This window comes from Cetorhinus maximus, chromosome 1 (genome assembly GCF_964194155.1).
Source record: "Cetorhinus maximus chromosome 1, sCetMax3.hap1.1, whole genome shotgun sequence".
NCBI classification, from domain to species: Eukaryota; Metazoa; Chordata; class Chondrichthyes; order Lamniformes; family Cetorhinidae; genus Cetorhinus; species Cetorhinus maximus.
This window is the reverse complement of record NC_135879.1, coordinates 221,699,690-221,718,206: the sequence shown is the minus strand read 5'-3', so window position 1 is coordinate 221,718,206 and position 18,517 is coordinate 221,699,690. Positions and strand designations below refer to the sequence as shown.

The following is an 18,517-nucleotide window of genomic DNA, read 5'->3' as shown; positions in this document are numbered from 1 at the left end:
GTAACTCCTAAAGATGGTGACAGCTCATGTAGTGGCCAGAAAAATGGATGAAACTCAACACTCAGATGAGCAAAGTAGGTTCGGCTTAAGTTCAATCTAAAGATATCCCTGCCCAGTGAACTCGTAACCAAATCTAAACCACACACACACACACACACACACAGACACAAATCGCTTTGAACAACAACTGCAGGTATGAACACCCATCTGGTTGAAAAGAGAATGCTGCAGGTCCTTACAAAAAAGTAAAACTAAATCAAAGAGGGCAGTTTTCATGTGGGCTTGACTTTTCCATAACATGCTCCATCGCTATTCATCATAATGGTTTGATGAAGAGGTTGGTCTGTACCAGGGCTTCAACCCATCCATGAAATAAGTACCCTTTAATGGTAATTTGTGGTTGCTTTTCTGTTTCCAAGTTTTTAATGAGCATAATCTTCCTCCACATGGGTACCAAAAAAAACCACCTTTTTTTCTGGAGCAACATAGAGGCTTTTAGTGCCATTCACTAAACGAAAGACCAAAAGGAAACAGCACCGCAATCTCTGCAAGGCGGTACTCGTTTCAAAGAGAAAGGAGAGCAGGGAGTATGTAAAATATTTTAATTCGGTAAGTCCCATTTCTCTGCTTGATGTTTGCTAAAGTTACATTGAGCAGCTGCAGACAAGTATATGGGAGAAGAGACCAAAGAAGCCCATGACATTACAGCATTTAATGCTTTCAGATCCAGTAATTTTTCTCATGCATGGGGACAGATGTCAAATGCTTTCTGTTTGATGTGCCTTGCTTGCTTCATATCTTTAACAAATTATTTTAACTCTGATTCGTGAGAAGACTACAGGTCCGGGCAGTTCAGTTACCATCGTATTCCCGTTGGAAGAGTCCCACTCTCACTGATCAAGGGCACAAATAAGCCATAGCTATAGTTTTAACCCTGTCATTTTCACCTAACCCTGGCTGCTTCTATAAATACAGGGTTCTCATGACCAGAACCTTCACACACACACACACTCAAGAAACTCAGCAGATTGAATTGTAGACAGTTTTATTTTGCTTCCAATGCATTATCTGTGCTTCTGTAATATTGGTATTTGTGTTTTCTAAAGGACTTGTCTTTAATGGGTCATTGTCCTTGTATTAATTCATTTCATTAATTGCACTGCAGTTACCACATGATTGACAACCAAGCTTATCTTTTATAAATTAGGGTTAAAAGCCTATCAACTGAGATTACCTGTTTCAAATAAATCGCTGCAGTAGGGATTTATGAAGAATGGGCATTGAAGGCCTCTGTTTGCACAAGGCCTAAAGTTTGGTAAACGGTTAACTGAGAATTCAGAGTGCACATTTGTCTGAAAAATGGAAATGCCTTGAACGCAGATTCTCGCCTGGTTATGGGCAAGACGCATTTGGTCTCAAATGTGTCAGTGCCTCAGCGTCATTCCCAATGGTGAGGTGCTGCTAGGCAGGGTGGGACAAGAAGGTTTGATCCAGAAACTGTGAAGACTTCAAAGCACAGCCAAACCTGTAGGTGTTAAAAGTCACAGCTCCTGCAGAGGCTGCGCTCTGCCTTCCAGCCTTGGATTACTTATGTTGCCACAGCACGTTCAGTTTTACTGCTGAGATGCCTTATGTTCTCACATCGCTGACACCCACCAGCTGTTTCTACCCATCACAACGCTGGAATTCCAGTCCCAGTCAACGGTATGAAGATGCTAACAGAGATGAGAGTCCATCTTCACAAACAAGTGTCAGTCATTTTAAAATAGATAGCACAAGCAACAGGACTTTTCAAAGATAATTTTAGTTTCTATCTAGAAGAATGCCAATTTTAATTCTTTTGCAGGGATGGTGGGGCCTGTGAAGTGCCTGCATTTTCAATAAATAGCTCACTCCATTACCTTGAATAGGATAGAAGTTACCATTGGTGATGTTAGCAGATAGATACTCAACCTATTCCTGCGGCACCCCTCTGCCAGCTACTTTAAAATGCCAAAGATCTTTTTGGAGATGCCTGCGTTCACTTTGGCAGCACATATTCTAATGTTGGAATGACACAGAGAAAATTAGCATGGTTCTTAAGCAAGGACGGCATGCCAATTTGTCAGCCATTTTAATGAAGGTTTCAGTCGTTTACTTTAAATGGGTTCATGCATCTGCTAAGTTGTGGACAAAGGGAATGCCATTTGGATGTGTTAAAAATTAACCAGCATTGGTTCCAACCTTCATATGTACTGCACTCAAAAAATGGCACTGAAAAGGCACAGCAAACTCCCGAAAGACTTGTTGTTTATGTTTCTTAGTAATAACTGCAATGACTTTTACCATTTATTTTGCTGAAAGCTATACCCATTATTTACTCTATTTGAGTCATTACATCAGAAAGCCCAAAGGGTTAACACACACTGGTATTTCAGGATCGATTTGTAATGCAGATGGGTTTGATAAATGTTCCTCAAAGATGCAATACGTTACCCAATTGGGTTGGGAGCCACTTAAAATTAGAAGCCTCGCGATGCCTGGGTGTTTTGTGTCTACAGCTGTAAAACATTCCAAATCCAGTGACTGATGTGAGATTTCACATGTGACATCCATCACTCTGTACCATGTGGACTTCATGGGCTTAACCATACATGCTTTGATTGTGCCCTTCACTTCCCTGTAAAACAAACTGGAGACATAAATCAATGAAAAATGATACATTTGCTTAAAAAAAAAGCAGGAAATAATTTTGAGGGTTATGTCAGGCTGCGTTTGACTCACATTTTAAAAATTCTGTTGAAACCTTAAGCAGAGGTGTTGAGATATGAGCTTAAGCTAAGATGACAAACAGCTGGCGCAGGTGGAAAAGGAACCACGCATAAAGTCAAAGTGATGAGTACTTCAGGGGGACACTCTTAAGGTGTGTTGCAGCTGACTGGATATGGTTTACCTGCCATGTTCTCTGCTTCTCTTTCCCAAGAAGGTGCTAACATTCATGGATACCAGTAGCTGCCTGCTGGGAGAGGACATTGCAGCTGAGCATCACCCTCTGCTCAACCTGTACACATGCATTGTCCAGCAGGGGGTCATTCAACCCCAGTTGATTGTTCCCCTCCCTAGCCCAGAGGTAGAAATAATGGTTGGAAAATCAGCTCAGACTAATTTCTATCCCCCTGGCCTTTAAAATGGGATGTGAATGTCATGTGAGTAGGAATGCGCCCATTCCAAATTGCCCTTGAGAATGTTGTGGTGAGCCGCCACCATGTACTACTGGAGTCCATGTGTTACAGGCACTCCCACAGTGCTGTTAGAGAGGCAGTTCCAGGATGTTCACTTAGCTACAGTGAAGGAACCACGGGGACCAGCCCCTGTGGAGCTCAGAGGTTAGTGAGGTGGACTTTGTCGAGTGGGAAGGACATGCCTTTGTTGTATACGGTGCCTAGATCGATGTGAGGTGGTCCGACTGGTTATATGTTTATTGGACATTTTGGTGGAGGTTTGGTATTACGGAATGGCTTGCTAGGCCTTTTCCGAGGGGCAGTTAAGAGATTTTAAAAATTCATTCACAAGATGTGCATTTCGCTGACTAGGCCAACATATATTACCTATCCCTAATTGCCCTTGAGAAAGTGGTGGTGAACTGCCTTCTTAAACTGCTGCAGTGCATGTGGTGTAGGTACAACCACAGTGTTGTTAGGGAGGGAGATCCAGGATTTTGACCCAGCGACAGTGAAGGAACGGCGATATATTTCCGAGCCAGGTTGGTAAGTGATTTGGAGTGGGACGTTCAGGTGGTGGTGTTCCCATCTATCTGCTGCCCTTGTCCTTCTAGATAAATCATAAATTTGGAAGGTGCTGTCTAAGGAGTCTTGGTGAGTTACTGCAATACATCTTGTAGATGGTACACACTGCTGCCACTATGCATTGGTGTTTATAGGGAGTGAATGTTTGTGGATGGGGTGCCAATCAAGCGGGCTGCTTTGTCCTGGATGGTGTCGAAATTTTTGAATGTTGTTGGAGCTGCACTCATCTAGGCAAGTGGAGAGTATTCCATCACACTCCTGACTTGTGCCTTGTAGATGGTGGACAGGCTTTGGGGAGTCAGGAGGTGAGTTACTCACCGCAGGATTCCTAGCCTCTGACCTGCTCTTGTAGCCACAGTATTTACGTAACTAGCTTAGTTCAGTTTCTGGTTAATGGTAACCCCCAGGATATTGATAGTGGTGGGGGTTCAGCAATGGTAATGCCGTTGAATTTCAAGGGGCGATGGTTAGATTCTCTCTTGTTGGAGATGGTCAATGCCTGGCACTTGTGTGGCATGAATGTTACTAGCCACTTGTCAGCCAAGCCTGGATATTGTCCTGGTCTTGCTGCAGTTGAACATGGACTGATTCAGTATCTGAGGAGTTGCGAATGGTGCTGAACATTGTGCAATCATTGGTGAACATCCCCACTTCTGAACTTATGATGGAAGGAAGGTCTTTTATGAAGCAGCTGAAGATGGTTGGGATGAGGACACTACCCTGAGGAACTCCTGCAGTGATGTCCTGGAACTGTGATGACAGACCTCCAACACCCACAACCACCTTCCTTTGTGCTAGGGATGATTCCAACCAGCAGAAACTTTTCCCACTGATTCCCATTGACTCCAATTTTGCTTGGGCTCCTTGATGCCACACTTGGTCAAAAGCTGCCTTGGTGTCAAGGGCAGTCACTCTCACCTCACCACATGTCAGCAGCATTGCTGTGGATCTGGAGTGACATTTAGGCCAGACCAGGAAAGGATGGCAGATTTACTTCCCTGGAGGACATTAGTAAAACCAGACAGGTTCTTTATGATAATCTGGTAGTTTTGATCAACATCATTATTGATACGAGCTTTTTAATTCCTGATTCATTAATGATTGAATTTTAATTCCCCCAGCTGCTGTGCCATTTGAGTTGATGGGCTAGATTTTACAGCCTCCCACAGGTGTGTTTTCAGTGGGGGGGGGGTCAGGTAAAATACGAGGGGTGGCATACCCACCACTTACCCACCCACCCCAAGCTGTCCCCCATAATACAATAGGTAGGCAGGTGCCGACATTGGCAGTCGGCCCACCATTTTTAACTAAATAATTAAGGGTCGATTGAGCTTCTTAACTAGCCAATTGACCCAGATAATACACAGCCCGTGTCATAAAATGGTTGGCGTGGGCAGGCAGGTGGGAGTGAGCAAGCGTTTTTTAAAATATTTTTTGTAAAGGTGGGAAGAAAGAGCTGCATTTGAGGCTTTCCCCTTGTGCATTGGGGGCACTCCTCCTACATGTTACCTCCCATTTCGTTCCTTCCCAGCTGGCCTCCAAATCACGCCTTCCCAACCCCCCCCCACCCCCCCACCAACCCCCTGCTCCCTAAGCTACCTGGTCCCTCCCCATCCGAGATTCCCAACTTACCCGTGTCCGGTTGCCGTGGCTGCCCTCCACTGGCCAGCAGCTCTCCAGGGCGGGACTTTGGCCTGGTTTTTCCGGCCCCCATCGTGGCAGGACCCGGTGCGGGAGATTCGGCCGCCCTGCCAAGCGTCCATTGACTTTTGGACGGGACCGGATGATCCCGGGGCGGAGGGCGGGGACGGAAAAATCCCATCCTTCCTCTCACTGAAGGGCAGAAGTTCCACTCTCAGCCTGTTTCGGCCGCTGGCCGCAGGGTATGGCCGAGGGGTGGGCTTCTTTCCGACTGCTGGCCGACTCTTGCAATGGCTGGGAGGGGGGGGCGGGGCTGTCAGCAATATCAATGTCTCCGGGGCATTAGTTCAGGCCTCTGGATTACAAGCCCAGTAACGTTACCACTGCGCTATCACGATCCCATAACGCAGCGATTAGAAATTACAGAGGAGAAAGAGCGAAAAGATGATGGATGAGTGATATGGCTGCCTGACTGATCATTCCCACCAGCTGAAATTTAAGTAGCTTCTAAGTCAAAAAGCAAAAACATTGACGTATGATATGTTCCATCGTGTGACCCCTTTTAACATTTTACTTCAGTGCACATGTCATTAATGTAGCCATACACTCAAAATTATAGACGGATGAAAACGGCTTTAAGAAGACTTTTCGCTAAATGTTTGCATGACAGAACAAAGTTATTTTAAAGTGACATTTCCTTTTGTTTGATGTGTTTATCTGTGATGCTAATGATATAATTCAGGTGTACTTTTATTGTATCCACTCGAGCGTAACCAAACTCTGTTGGCGCCAGCTCTGTCCTCTATATCAAGGTGCTAATGATAACCTAACCTCAAACACAATGAGGTATGAGAGACCAACATGCTTTATGAAAGAGCCAGTGAAGTTATGAAAAGAGATTTGCTGGTTAATGATTTCGTTCAACAAGAATCGTCATGTATTCACAAACAAAACAGGATTATCGTGTTGGTTCATAAATCCCTGCTCTCAGGACTGGAGTTATCAATCACATTGTAACTAATGCTCGAATATGAAGTCATTTTTAGTGAGGCTTGAAAGGAGTTGCTGCTAAGTTTCCCCATATCTGCGTCTGGTGATCAGTCTCTGTTATTTTCATGTTATCTTAAGGTGGGGGTGCTGGATTACAAAGGGGAGGAAGTTATGCTTCAGTTGCTCAGACCCCATCTAGCGTATAGCATTCGAATCTGGGCTCGGAACTCAGGAAGGATATAATAGGCCTTGGTGGGGTTGCAACACAGATTGACCACAATGGTACTGGGGCTTAGAGGGTTAAATTATGTGGACAGTTTACGCAAAATTTCTTTGTATTTCCTTGAGTATAGATGGTTGAGGGGCGTTCTAATAAAGGTGTTTAAAATGTTAAAAGAAGAGAAATTAGTTCCTCTACCAGGGGACAAAGGGGCAAAATCTTAAGGAAATCAGGAAGCACTTTCTCACACAAAGGGTATTAGAAATCTGGAATTCTCTCCGCCAAGACAGAAATTTATATGCTTTGTTAGTTAAGATATCAAATAATGAGGAGTTGAGTGCATAAATCAGACATGACCTACTTTGGTGGTAGAGTAGACGCAAGGGATTGAATACGAACGTACAAATTAGGAGCAGGAGTAGGCCATTTGACCCTTCGAGCCTGCTCCACCATTCAATAAATTCACGGATTGTAACCTCAACTCCACACTCCTGCCTACTCCAATATCCTTGCTTATCAAGAATCTATCTACCTCTGCCGTAAAAATATTCAAAGACTCTGCTTCCACCACCTTTTGAGGAAGAGTTCCAAAGACTCATGACCCTCTGAGAGAAAGTAATTCTCCTCATCTCTGTCTTAAATGGGCGATCCCTTATTTTTAAGCAGTGGCCCCTAGTACTGGATTCTCCCACAAGAAGAAACAGCTTCTCCACATTGATTCTGTCAAGACTCCTCAGGATCTTATATGTTTCAATCAAGTTGCCTCTTACTCTTCTAAACTCCAGCAGATACAAGTCTAGCTTGTCCATCCTTTCCTCATAAGACAACCCCCCATTCTACTATTCTAGTAAGCCTTCCCTGAACTATCTCCAACGCATTTACAACCTTTCATAAATAAGGAGATCAATGCTGTACACAGTACTCCAGGCGTGGTCTCACCAATGCCCTGTATAATTGAAACCTCCCTACTTTTGTATTCAATTCCCCTCACAATAGGTGATAAAATTCTATTAGCTTTCCTAATTACTTGCTGTACCTACATTCTAACCTTTTGCGATTCATGCACCAGGATACCCAAATCCCTCTGGATCTCAGAGCTCTGCAATTACACCCATTTAGATAAAATGTTTTTTTTAATTTTTCTGGCCAAAATAGACAATTTCACACTTTCCCACATTATACTCCATTTCCCAGGTCCTTGCCCACTCACTTAACCTATCTATATCCCATTGTAGCCCCCTTGTGTCCATTTCACATCTAACTATCCTGCCACTTTGTGTCACCAGCAAATTCAGCAACCATACCTTCGGTCCCTTTCATCCAAATCATTTATATAGGTTGTAAAAATTTGAGGCCTCAGCACTGATCCCTGTGGCACATCACTCATTACATCATGCCAACCAGAAAAAGACCGATTTATGCCTAACCTCTGTTTCGTTTGAGCTAGCCAATCTTCTATCCATTCCTACACCATGAGCTTTTACTTTCCGCAATAACCCTTGATGTGGCACCTTATCAAATGCCTTCTGAAAATCTTCTGAGTTGTCTATTCCTGTTCCTAATGTTCCTATAATAATTACAAATATTGGTTTGAAAAGTGACCTCAGTGTAGTCAAAGCAACATACCTCGTGTTGCTTTGTAGTCTGTGGTCATTGCCATAGGCAGGAATTTGACCTGGTGAGGCAGTAACAGAGTGCAACGTTGCTTGTCTAATAGAGATGAATAATCTCACATGCATGGATGAAATATAGAGGCTTTGTCAATTAACAGAAGCAAAGTTAAGTTTGAATTTGGGAGTGTTGTGATCATAATGAAGGATAAGAACCGGTTGACAACACTGTTAAGGGTTCAGTGTGTGTCACATGTGCCCATTTACCTCTGTCAACTTGGTTCAAATCCAGCCAAAGTAGTGCGGGTAAGGATCCTGTGGGAGTGAAACAGCACTGTGGGTGTACCTGCACCACAGGGACTGCAGTAGTTCAAGAAGGCAGCTCACCACCACCTTCTCAAGGGCAATTAGGGATGGGCAATAAATGCTGGCTCAGCCAGTGACACCCATCTCAGGTGAATGAGTAAAAAAAAAACAGGAGTCTCGTAGTTGCTAGTTGACACAGTGATAAAACAGTTCTACTCTGATACATTAGGAGATGGTCTTCTGCGCACTACAGACAGTCCTTGGGCACTAGAAGATGGGCTCTGCACTAGGGGATGGTACTCTGTGCTTAAGTTTAAGACATGCTGTTGTTTGAAGATTAGAGAGAGCTGCAGTATGTAGCTGCCTTGCAGCTTAAGCCAACTCAGGTTATTGTTGAAACCAAATGGTAGAATATAGACCATTCCATTTCTCAGCAGCAACATTTTTCACCTTGGTGAACTCAATCTCAAAAAAAATGTTTTCACAATGTTATCACTGGTTTCCACTGGTTTCCTACATCATGGACATAAAAACCAAAGAAATCCATAGAGAGAGCCTTAATGATAAATTCCTTATTATAGCATCATTATCCATTTACTACTACGCTTCATCAAAGGCTGATGCGACAACTGCTTGCTAACAGCATCTCGGAAATAGGATAAAGGCTTGTTTGAAGAAGCCATTTCTAATAACCATGTCAGTTGCTACAGTGCATGCTCCATACAGATTTGGCTTTTCTGCAAATAAAACAGATTGTTGGAAATATCATTTTCCATAAGCCGAGGTAATTTTTAAATCCTGGTCTTTAAAATCCTATTCAGCATCTCCCCTACAGTATTGCGCAGTGAGGGGTTAAATCATTCAAGCCATAGAATATTGGAACACATAAGGAGGCCATTCAGCCCATGTGGCTGTGCCGTCTCTTTGAAAGAAGTGTTGGCTTAGTCCCACTCCACCCACTCTTTCGATATAGCTGTGCAAATTCCACTTTTAAACATATATGTCCAATTCCCTTTTTTTGGACACAAGGGACCTGGGCATAGTGAGTTAAGGTAGCGTTGAGATAAGAGATCAGCCATGATCCGATTGAATGACAGAGCAAGCCTGAAGTGCTTATGTTCTTTTGAAAGGTAAATCGGCATCCACCACTTGTTCAAGCAGTTCATTCCAGGTCATAACAATCGCAGCGTTAAAAAAATTCTCCTCATGGTCCCTCCCACCCCCGATTCTTTGGCCAAATCCGTGCCCTCTGGTTATTGATGCTCTCAGGCTCAATCCCTACTCCATGCTGCATTACCAGGTCTCAGCTGCGCCAAGAGAGAAATTGTCCTCGGAACGCCTGGGCGTGGGGGAAGAAAGAGATTAAAAACAACCCCATCCGGAATTCATACATCCAATGAGACTTTTTCCCAATGCTATAGCTAATTTAAGTCTGTCTCCTGCATCGTGAGTGTGATAACCAAGTGTTATTTGCTTAGTGACCCTTGCTGGAAAGTGTCTATATATGTGCGGAGCTCAGCTGGGATGTCCATCACCATCAAATCGGAACATATGGAACAGGAGACAGTCAGTCCCTCAGGCCTGTTCCGCATTTCAATAACGTCACGGTTTATCTCTATCTTCCATCCCCATCCACCCACCTGGGCTCCAAATCCCTAACACACTGGCAAAAATCTATTGCTCTCAGGTTTAAAATTATTAATTAAGTGAGCATTTACTGCTTCTTTTGGGATACAGTTCCACCATCTAGCAACCCTTGCATCAAGAACTGTCTCCCAACTCCTCCCCTGACTGGCCTGGCTCTGACTTTTATGTTATGTCCCCCTTGTCCTGAACTCCCTTATCAGCAGAAAAATTTTCTTTCTACCCGTCCTATTAATTCCTTTCAAAGTCCTAAAAAACCACAATTAAATCCCCCCCTGGCCTTCTGCATTCCAGAGAATACAAACCTAGGGCCGAATTTTCAGGCCCTGCCGAGGCCATGGATGGAAACGGGTGGGGCACGAAGAAACAACGTCGGCTGGCTTTCCAATTTCCCAACCCCATTCCCAGTGCCATCCATTTTAGAGGAGGCAGGATCAGGGCCTGGCCAGGCCACGAGATGGGTGGCCGATTAGGCTCACTAAGAGACTTGTTACGGGCAGTTAAAGGAGACCGATTGGTGGGATTTTCCAGCCGGCCTCCGGGCTCCCAACATGACGGGAGTGCAACGTAATTGTCTGGAGGCCGGCTCTCAGCCACAGACAGGGGTGCCTGCACTCCAGGCAGGTCTACAGACCCTCCCTGCCTGCCTGAGTGCCTGTCTTAAAGCTTAATGGACAATCGTAATACACAATGCTTAAGGAAAATCGACCGAGCTGAGTTTCAGAATGTCACGGGTGGAGACAAAGCTTGTGATAGCTATTGTAGCTGGAATGTTAAATGCCTGATTGGACATCTGTAGCGGTTTACTGGTGACCATCAGGGATCACAGTGTGGTTTCTGTTGTGGTTACAAGGCTCATCCTGGCTCAAATACAACACAGTATATGCGGCGCAATAAAACCCCTCCACTATGTCTCATATATTCTCAGTGAAGAGACCTCACATGAAACTTTGGCCCCAACCTGATTGTTTTTAAGAGGCTTATAAGACTGGGAAGAGACTCTGAATAGATACTTGATGCAAATGTTGCGGAAAGGTGTGTTTATTGCATGAGAAAATAACTCTGGCTGCCTCTCAACTGTGTTAAACACCATATTGTTCTAGTTACTCTATTATTCTTTCCCACACTCAGTTATTTATACAGTTGATCATCATTGAAAATTATCATAGCGCCTGCATTTTTTTAGGCTTGTATTTACCCCCTTCAAGCACAGCCCATGTCCTCTGGTTCTACTATTCTGGACAAGGTGAATACCTTGTCAGGACCTGTGCTATCTAGTTCTTTTAGAATCCTCAAAATAAGAAACACGTTACCTTTCAATTTTCCCTTTTCCAGTGAGAAGATGCCTAATTTATGTAATGTCTCATAATCCAATCCCTCCATTCTCTTAATCATGACAGTTGCTGGCTGCTAAAATCTTTCAATTACTGCAATATCCTGTTTGTACTGCACTGACCAGAACTGTACACAATATTACTAATTGTGGCTGCACCAATGATTTATAATGTGACAGGATGACCTCGCTATTTTGGCTCAATATCGACCTTATAATGCATCCCAATGTCTGATTTGCTATACTCACTGACATTGACTATTGTTGTACTGGCTTTAATTTATTGCCAACCAGGATCAGCAGTCCTTTAAAGACATAAGACATAGGAGCAGAAATTAGGCCATTTGGACCATCGAGTCTGCTCCGCCATTCAATCATGGCTGATAAGTTTCTCAACCCCATTCTCCCGCCTTCTCCCCATAACCTTTGATCCCCTTACCAGTCAAGAACCTATCTATCTCGGTCTTAAATACACTCAATGACCTGGCCTCCACAGCCTTCTGTGGCAATGAATTCCATAGATTCACCACTCTCTGGCTAAAGAAGTTTCTCCTCATCTCTGTTCTAAAAGGTCTTCCCTTTACTCTGAGGCTGTGCCCTCGGGTCCTAGTCTCTCCTACTAATGGAAACATCTTCCTCACGTCCACTCTATCCAGGCCTTTCAGTATTCTGTAAGTTTCAATCAGATCCCCCCTCATCCTTCTAAGCTCCATCGAGTATAGACCCAGAGTCCTCAGACGTTCCTCATATGTTAAGCCTTTCATTCCTGGGATCGTTCCTCTGGACCCTCTCCAGGGCCAGCACATCCTTCCTGAGATACGGGGCCCAAAATTGCTCACAATATTCTAAATGTGGTCTGACCAGAGCCTTATAAAGCCTCAGCAGCACACCCCTGCTTTTATATTCTAGTCCTCTCGAAATAAATGCCAAAATTACATTTGCCTTCCTAACTACCGACTCAACCTGCAAGTTAACCTTAAGAGAATCCTGGACTAGGACTCCCAAGTCCCTTTGTACTCCAGATTTCTGAATTCTCTCCCCATTTAGAAAATAGTCTATGCCTCTATTCTTTCTACCAAAGTGCATAACCTCACACTTCCCCACGTTGTATTCCATCTGCCACTTCTTTGCCCATTCTCCTAACCTGTCCAAATCCTTCTGCAGCCTCCCCATCTCCTCAATACTACCTATCCCTCCACCTATCTTTGTATCATCTGCAAACTTAGCCAGGATGCCCTCAGTTCCTTCATCTAGATCATTAATGTATAAAGTGAAAAGTTGTGGTCCCAACACTGACCCCTGCGGAACTCCACTAGTCACCGGCCACCATCCTGAGAAGGACCCCCTTATCCCCACTCTCTGCCTCCTGCCAGACAGCCAATCTTCAATTTCCTTTACACATTTGTTTCTTTCCAATCAAGCAATAGTGCTTTCCTGGATACGTTCTTCCCTGGAGTACATTTCCCTAACTTTGAATTTCAAGTTCCAGCTGACTGCTCAATTCCCAAGTCAAATTCAAATCCTCCTGTTGCTTAACCTGTTCAGCTTTGTAATTCTACCACCTTCATTATCTTTATAGCTTGACTCTGTCACGTCCACTTAGGTAAAGTACTGCAGGGCCTGTGGAACCTCAGCCAAGTAAGGGAGTCAAACCAAGAAGAGGAGAGGAGCTAATTGATTACTGAATGGCATCATGGTGTCACCCAGCATGTCAGTGAATAAAAGAGGACTTGCATTTATATAGCATCTTTCACTTTATTAGAACATTCTTAAGTGTCTCAAAGCCAATGGATTGCCTCTGAAGTGTTTTATTGTTAAAATGCAGGAAAATGCAGCAACCAATTTACAGACAGAAGAATTCCATGATAAGCTAAATAACCAGTTAATCTGATTTGGTTAAGGGATGAAATGATTGGTAAAGCTCCCTCTTTGGTACTGGGAGACATGGGAGATTGGAAGGTGACTACAAAAGCTTGGGGGTGGAGACTGGGAGTTTTGGGGTTGTGGGAGAGATGGGACGAGGTTTCATGTAGGTTTATAAAAATTTAATAAAAGTGTACTTAAAAGTTATGGGCATGTCCCAACTCATGTGACAGGGTTGCATGAGAGGGCATGTCAGGGAAATTTTTTTTCTGTTTTTATGATTTTGTATTGTGGAGCCGATCTCCCTGAGGCAGCGCTTAGCCTCAGGGAGATGAGTGCGCTTTTTCACGCACGTGCATGAAAGAGCATACTCTTGGCTCAGGGAATCCCCCCCCTTGCCCGCACAGGGAGCACATAGCGCTTTCTTGCGGACATCACGTTAGGAGGGCCTTAATTGGCCTGCCCACATAAAATGGGGGCGCCGATCGGAAGCGCGCCCGCTCGTGAACTTACCCTCCCAACAGGGGGAAAATTTTGCCCCACATTCAGTTAAGTATCTTTTAAAAACTACTTTTATGGTGACAAACTGCAGCAGACTTAATAGTCTGCCTAAACCTTCAATATGGCAGGCAGGATGTGGGCACTCATTACAAGCTGGACGTGCACAGGCCACCATGTTGAATGTCCAGAGACCGTGCCTGGAACAGACGTTAGGCCTTTGCCTTTCCAAATAACTAAAGGACCATCTGTTAGGCCACATGTAAATGTAGTTTTCCATAATGCAACCCGCCCTCACTGCCTCAAGGCAAACCCAAATTGTATAGGGAGCCTCAAGCACTTGTGCCCATTATTTGGAAATGCAAAGGCCTAGCATCTGCTCCAGACACAGGCCCTGGACCCTTTTTTTTGGCTTATATCAATATGGCAGCCAGTCCACTTCCAGCTTGTAATGAGTGCCTACATCCTGACTGCCATCATAGGCTTAGGCAAGCATTTAGAACCTGAAAAATGAGCGAGGCCCTCAAATTACTATGCCACTGAGGTTCATTGAAAATCCTGAGATGTACTCCTGTGTTACCCCATTAAAACATCTTAGAGATTCAACAATAAAAACACTTGATGTTTAAGACTTCCCAAAGATCAAACTGTTCCTGTTGATATGTTCATGATAATGAACTTTGGATAATATCACTATTGTCAATCTTAATAGACTATGCTGAAAACAATTACAAATTATACCTACACATTAGTGTAATTAAGTAATGCACCACCGCACATTTGTTTAAGAGAAAAGTTACTGAAAATTTCCAAAGTAATTTTCCACATTGCTATGAAAACATGTGGCCTGGTCTTAGTCGCTGCTCAGCTCCGCAGTACAGAACTGAAAGAAATATAAGACTTAGAACCTTTAATGATGTCAAGATGTCCCAAATTACAGCAAATTAAGTACTTCTGTAGTTTAGTCACTATTGTAATGTTGGAAATGTGGCAGCCAATTCGCTAACAGCAAGCTCCCACAAAAGCAATGTGGTAATGGAGAGATAATCCGTTTATGGTGGCGTTTTCTTAGGGGATAAATATTGGCTGGGATATCTCCCCTATCCTTCCTCAAATAGTGCCGTGGGATCTTTAACATCTACCTGAGAGAGCAGACAGAGGTTCAGTTGAATGCCCCATCCAAGAGGAGCTGGATCCAGATCTGCATCTTCACCAAAAACTAATCAATTCTTCCTTGGGCCATACTCTTACCTGTGTAACAATTTTTGTTGAAATCCGTCCATTAGTTTTTGAGACATATTGTTTATTACATATTGTTCCAACAGTGCAGTACTGCCTCAGAACTGCAGTGGAGATTTTTGTGCTCAAGTCTCTAGAAATATTCATGAGAAATGCTCTTGCAACACCTGTGGCTGCACAAGTCAGAGGGCTCTAATTTTGCAATGTACTCAATGGCAAACTGCAGTGTAGTCAACTGCTACTTCATGTTATCACTTTTGGGAGTGCATATTTGGCTGTTTGACATACATAAAAACATAAGAAATAGAAGCAGGAGTATACCACATTGGCCCCTTGAACCTGCTCCACCATTCAATGCAATCATGGCTGAAACCTGGCAGCCTTCCAGTGGACTCCAGAGGTGTGCAGGGGAAAGCTTCCTTTATGGGTGCACCATGGCCCACAGAGGTGTTCCCCATGGCGATGGTTGCTCTAATGGCTATGATGTCACTGGTCTCCATGACCGTCTTCCCGCCCCCCTACACCACCCTCAGCTCTGATCCCTGGGGTCTGGCTGCCTGGCCCTGATTTCCCCCAAGATACCTCAATACCTCAATGCTCTTCTAGGGCACCTGGCCATTGAGGTATCCTCTCCCTGGAGCTGCAACTTCACCTTCTCAAAGGCAGTTAGGGATGGGCAACAAATTTTGGCCTTGTGAACAACGCACATATCACACGAAAGAATAAAAAAAACAACCTCTGCCACTGCCACGTCAGTGTTAACTCAATGTTATTGCTATTACACGGCTCTTTCTTGAGGCTTTTCCCTGTCTGGCTGATGCTCTGTAAAAGCAAAGTTGAAAAAAGAAATCTTTTTATTAAGAGCTTCCATTTCACTGAGGAGGCTTCAGGCCAATCCACATCCAAAAACTTGCTCTGAAAACTCTGCTCACAATCTGATAGCTGTGCTCAATTCCACCACAGCAGCTGCAGCAATCCACAACATTCTAAAACAATCAACAACATTCGAAAAGAAAAAAGTAGATCTGCCCTACCTCCCAATGTTAATGGATGGATCTTTTAAAAAATTCCAGGAGCTGGATCCAGATCCATACCTTTCCCAAGAACTAATCAATTCTTCCTTGGGCCATACTCTTATCCGAGTACCAATTTTTGTTGAAATCCGTCCATTCGGTTTTGAGATATATTGTTTACAGACTAACAAACAGGGCAAAAACATTATCCCTGGGCACTTTCAGTGCCAGAGGCAACCGCGAGCGGTGTTGTTGAGCCTGCTGAGCTGCCAGCTCTCTGACGGGCTCACCATTCTTTTGCCTGTTGATGGGAATAAGGAATTGGAAATAGGGAATAGGATATTTACATGACAACTGTGGGACATCACATGCTTAAGGAAAAGGTAATCACATAATCAGCCCTAGCATTTCATACACATTGATTAGTGAATGACATTTGCATACCAGAACATATTTACCTTTTGCGGTAATAACACTAAGCAATTGTCTCAGTAAATAGAAATTCTGGCTATTCCCTCTTGAAAGGACCTTGGAGATTTGTTATCCCTAAAGGACAGCTGCAGTGTTGTAATGAAGTTCTTTTGCTTTTCATCATTGTTAAAACCCACTTCTTTGACCAAGGTTAGTTTTATGGAGAGTCTGAGCGGTGGAGCGATAGGGCGGTTAAGGGAATGAATTCCAATCCTTGAGGCCTAGGTAGCTGAAGATATGGGCCGGAATTTTCCAGCCCCTCCCGCCAGCAGGATCTTCCAGACCCACCGAAACCAACAGATGTTTAAAAGGTTCTCTGCATCTGCCGCAGGGGAACCCACCGTGGTGGAGCTGGAAACTCCCAGCCATGGTTACCAATGATTTAGGGGTAGGAAATCAGGGGTGCACAAAAAGCCAGAATTGGAGGTACACGGAGTTATTGGGAAGTTTCAGCAATCGGGAGAGGCACATAAGATATTGAGGACAAAATTTCTGGAATCATTTAAGAAAGGTTTTGTTATGTGGAGACTGTAGGATCTTTCTGGACTGATGGGCTAGGATGGGCTGAATATCCTTCTTCATCCATATTCATGTTGTGATATTATTAACAGAGCAAAGACCTGAAGGTAATTTTCAGTTTTGCGGTCTGGTTTGTGACTTGTGGGAGTGGATCACGGGTTGTACAACCTGCCTGATTTTCATTTGGCCAACATCACAAAGTTTAAAATTATTTCCCGCTCCCAACCCTTCTTTCTAACTTCACCTCACAGTTGAAACTCATTGTGGCGCTTGCTCCTTATAAATACTGTTTAGTGGTAATTATTGCTTTTGGGTTCTCAAACAAACAGAATGTTCTGCAGAAGGTGTACACAAGGACATACCATCGTTCCAACTGCATATTTAATCATGTGAGCTGCATGAGCAATGATGCCACTAGGACTTGGATACGTTCACACAGAAACTATACCTGCCTTGTGTGTGTATGTCCTTTATTATTTACTTGCTAAGCTGGTAGTTAAGAGAGTGGAAGCAATCAAGCAATCATTGTGAACAATACAGTGACTAAATCTAGTCTTTGTCTCTGATGCTTTTCCTTGTCTATACCTGTCAAAGCTAATTGCAGCATTGAGTTTGATGTCTTCTCGGAGTTGATTCAATTGTTGTTAAGAATACAATGCCTCTTGGTCTGATTGTTCAAGCCCCATTGCTTTCCCCTAATTTCAGTGTTTTTATTTTTATTTCCCCCCACCCCACCCCCCCCACCCACCCCCTTGCTCAGCACCCTTCGCTTATTGAGCAGGAGTTGCCTTAATGATGCATGTTGATCGTCTCATCCATTGCTTTGAAGTACGCTCAGGTCTCCAGTTAGAGTTCAAAGGTCGACGTGTTTATTTATGCAAAGCTGGATCATCTGTGAAATGGGGCTTAGAAGGCCCCCTGACTTCAAAGGGTTCAAATCTGGCCTTGCGAAGTCAAAGCAGAGACTGATCTTGCGTTAAAATATTAAAAGAAAGTTTGTGGCTCTCTGTCTTGATATGGGTCATTTCAGTTATTAAATAACATCTTTAATTGGTATCAAAATCATGTCAGGTCTAATTGAATTAAGTAGTAATGGCCTCAATGATTGGTTCATATGCTTTTGAAGAGCGCTGTATAAATTGTCAGTAAATAAGAATGAGCTCATCCCTTATTGTCCATTCTGAGTCTCATTCTGGGTGTCTGCTGCATCAAAAGTCTGGACAGGTTTCTTTTGGGGAGGGGACTTCAGGAGAACTGCGCACAAAAGTTGGATCTTTAGAAGATCAAAGCAGCTACAGCAATTCAGTGCACATCAAAGCTTTGGCTGCAAATCAAGTTGTGTTGAAAATCTAGCCGTTTGGCCAGTGCTCGGAGGTAATGAAGAA

At 43.7% G+C, this 18,517-nt stretch overlaps 1 protein-coding gene and 1 non-coding gene across 4 annotated transcripts in view; both read left to right on the top strand.

Moving 5' to 3' along the window:
* Positions 1-18,517, top strand: part of LOC144687491 (fibroblast growth factor receptor-like 1) — a 352,123-nt gene that overhangs the window by 255,370 nt on the left and 78,236 nt on the right. The gene's annotated exons all lie outside the window — the stretch shown is intronic.
* LOC144689108 (U6 spliceosomal RNA) lies at positions 2,017-2,118 on the top strand. Its single transcript, XR_013578563.1, has one exon. It is a non-coding gene; the product is annotated as a U6 spliceosomal RNA (small nuclear RNA).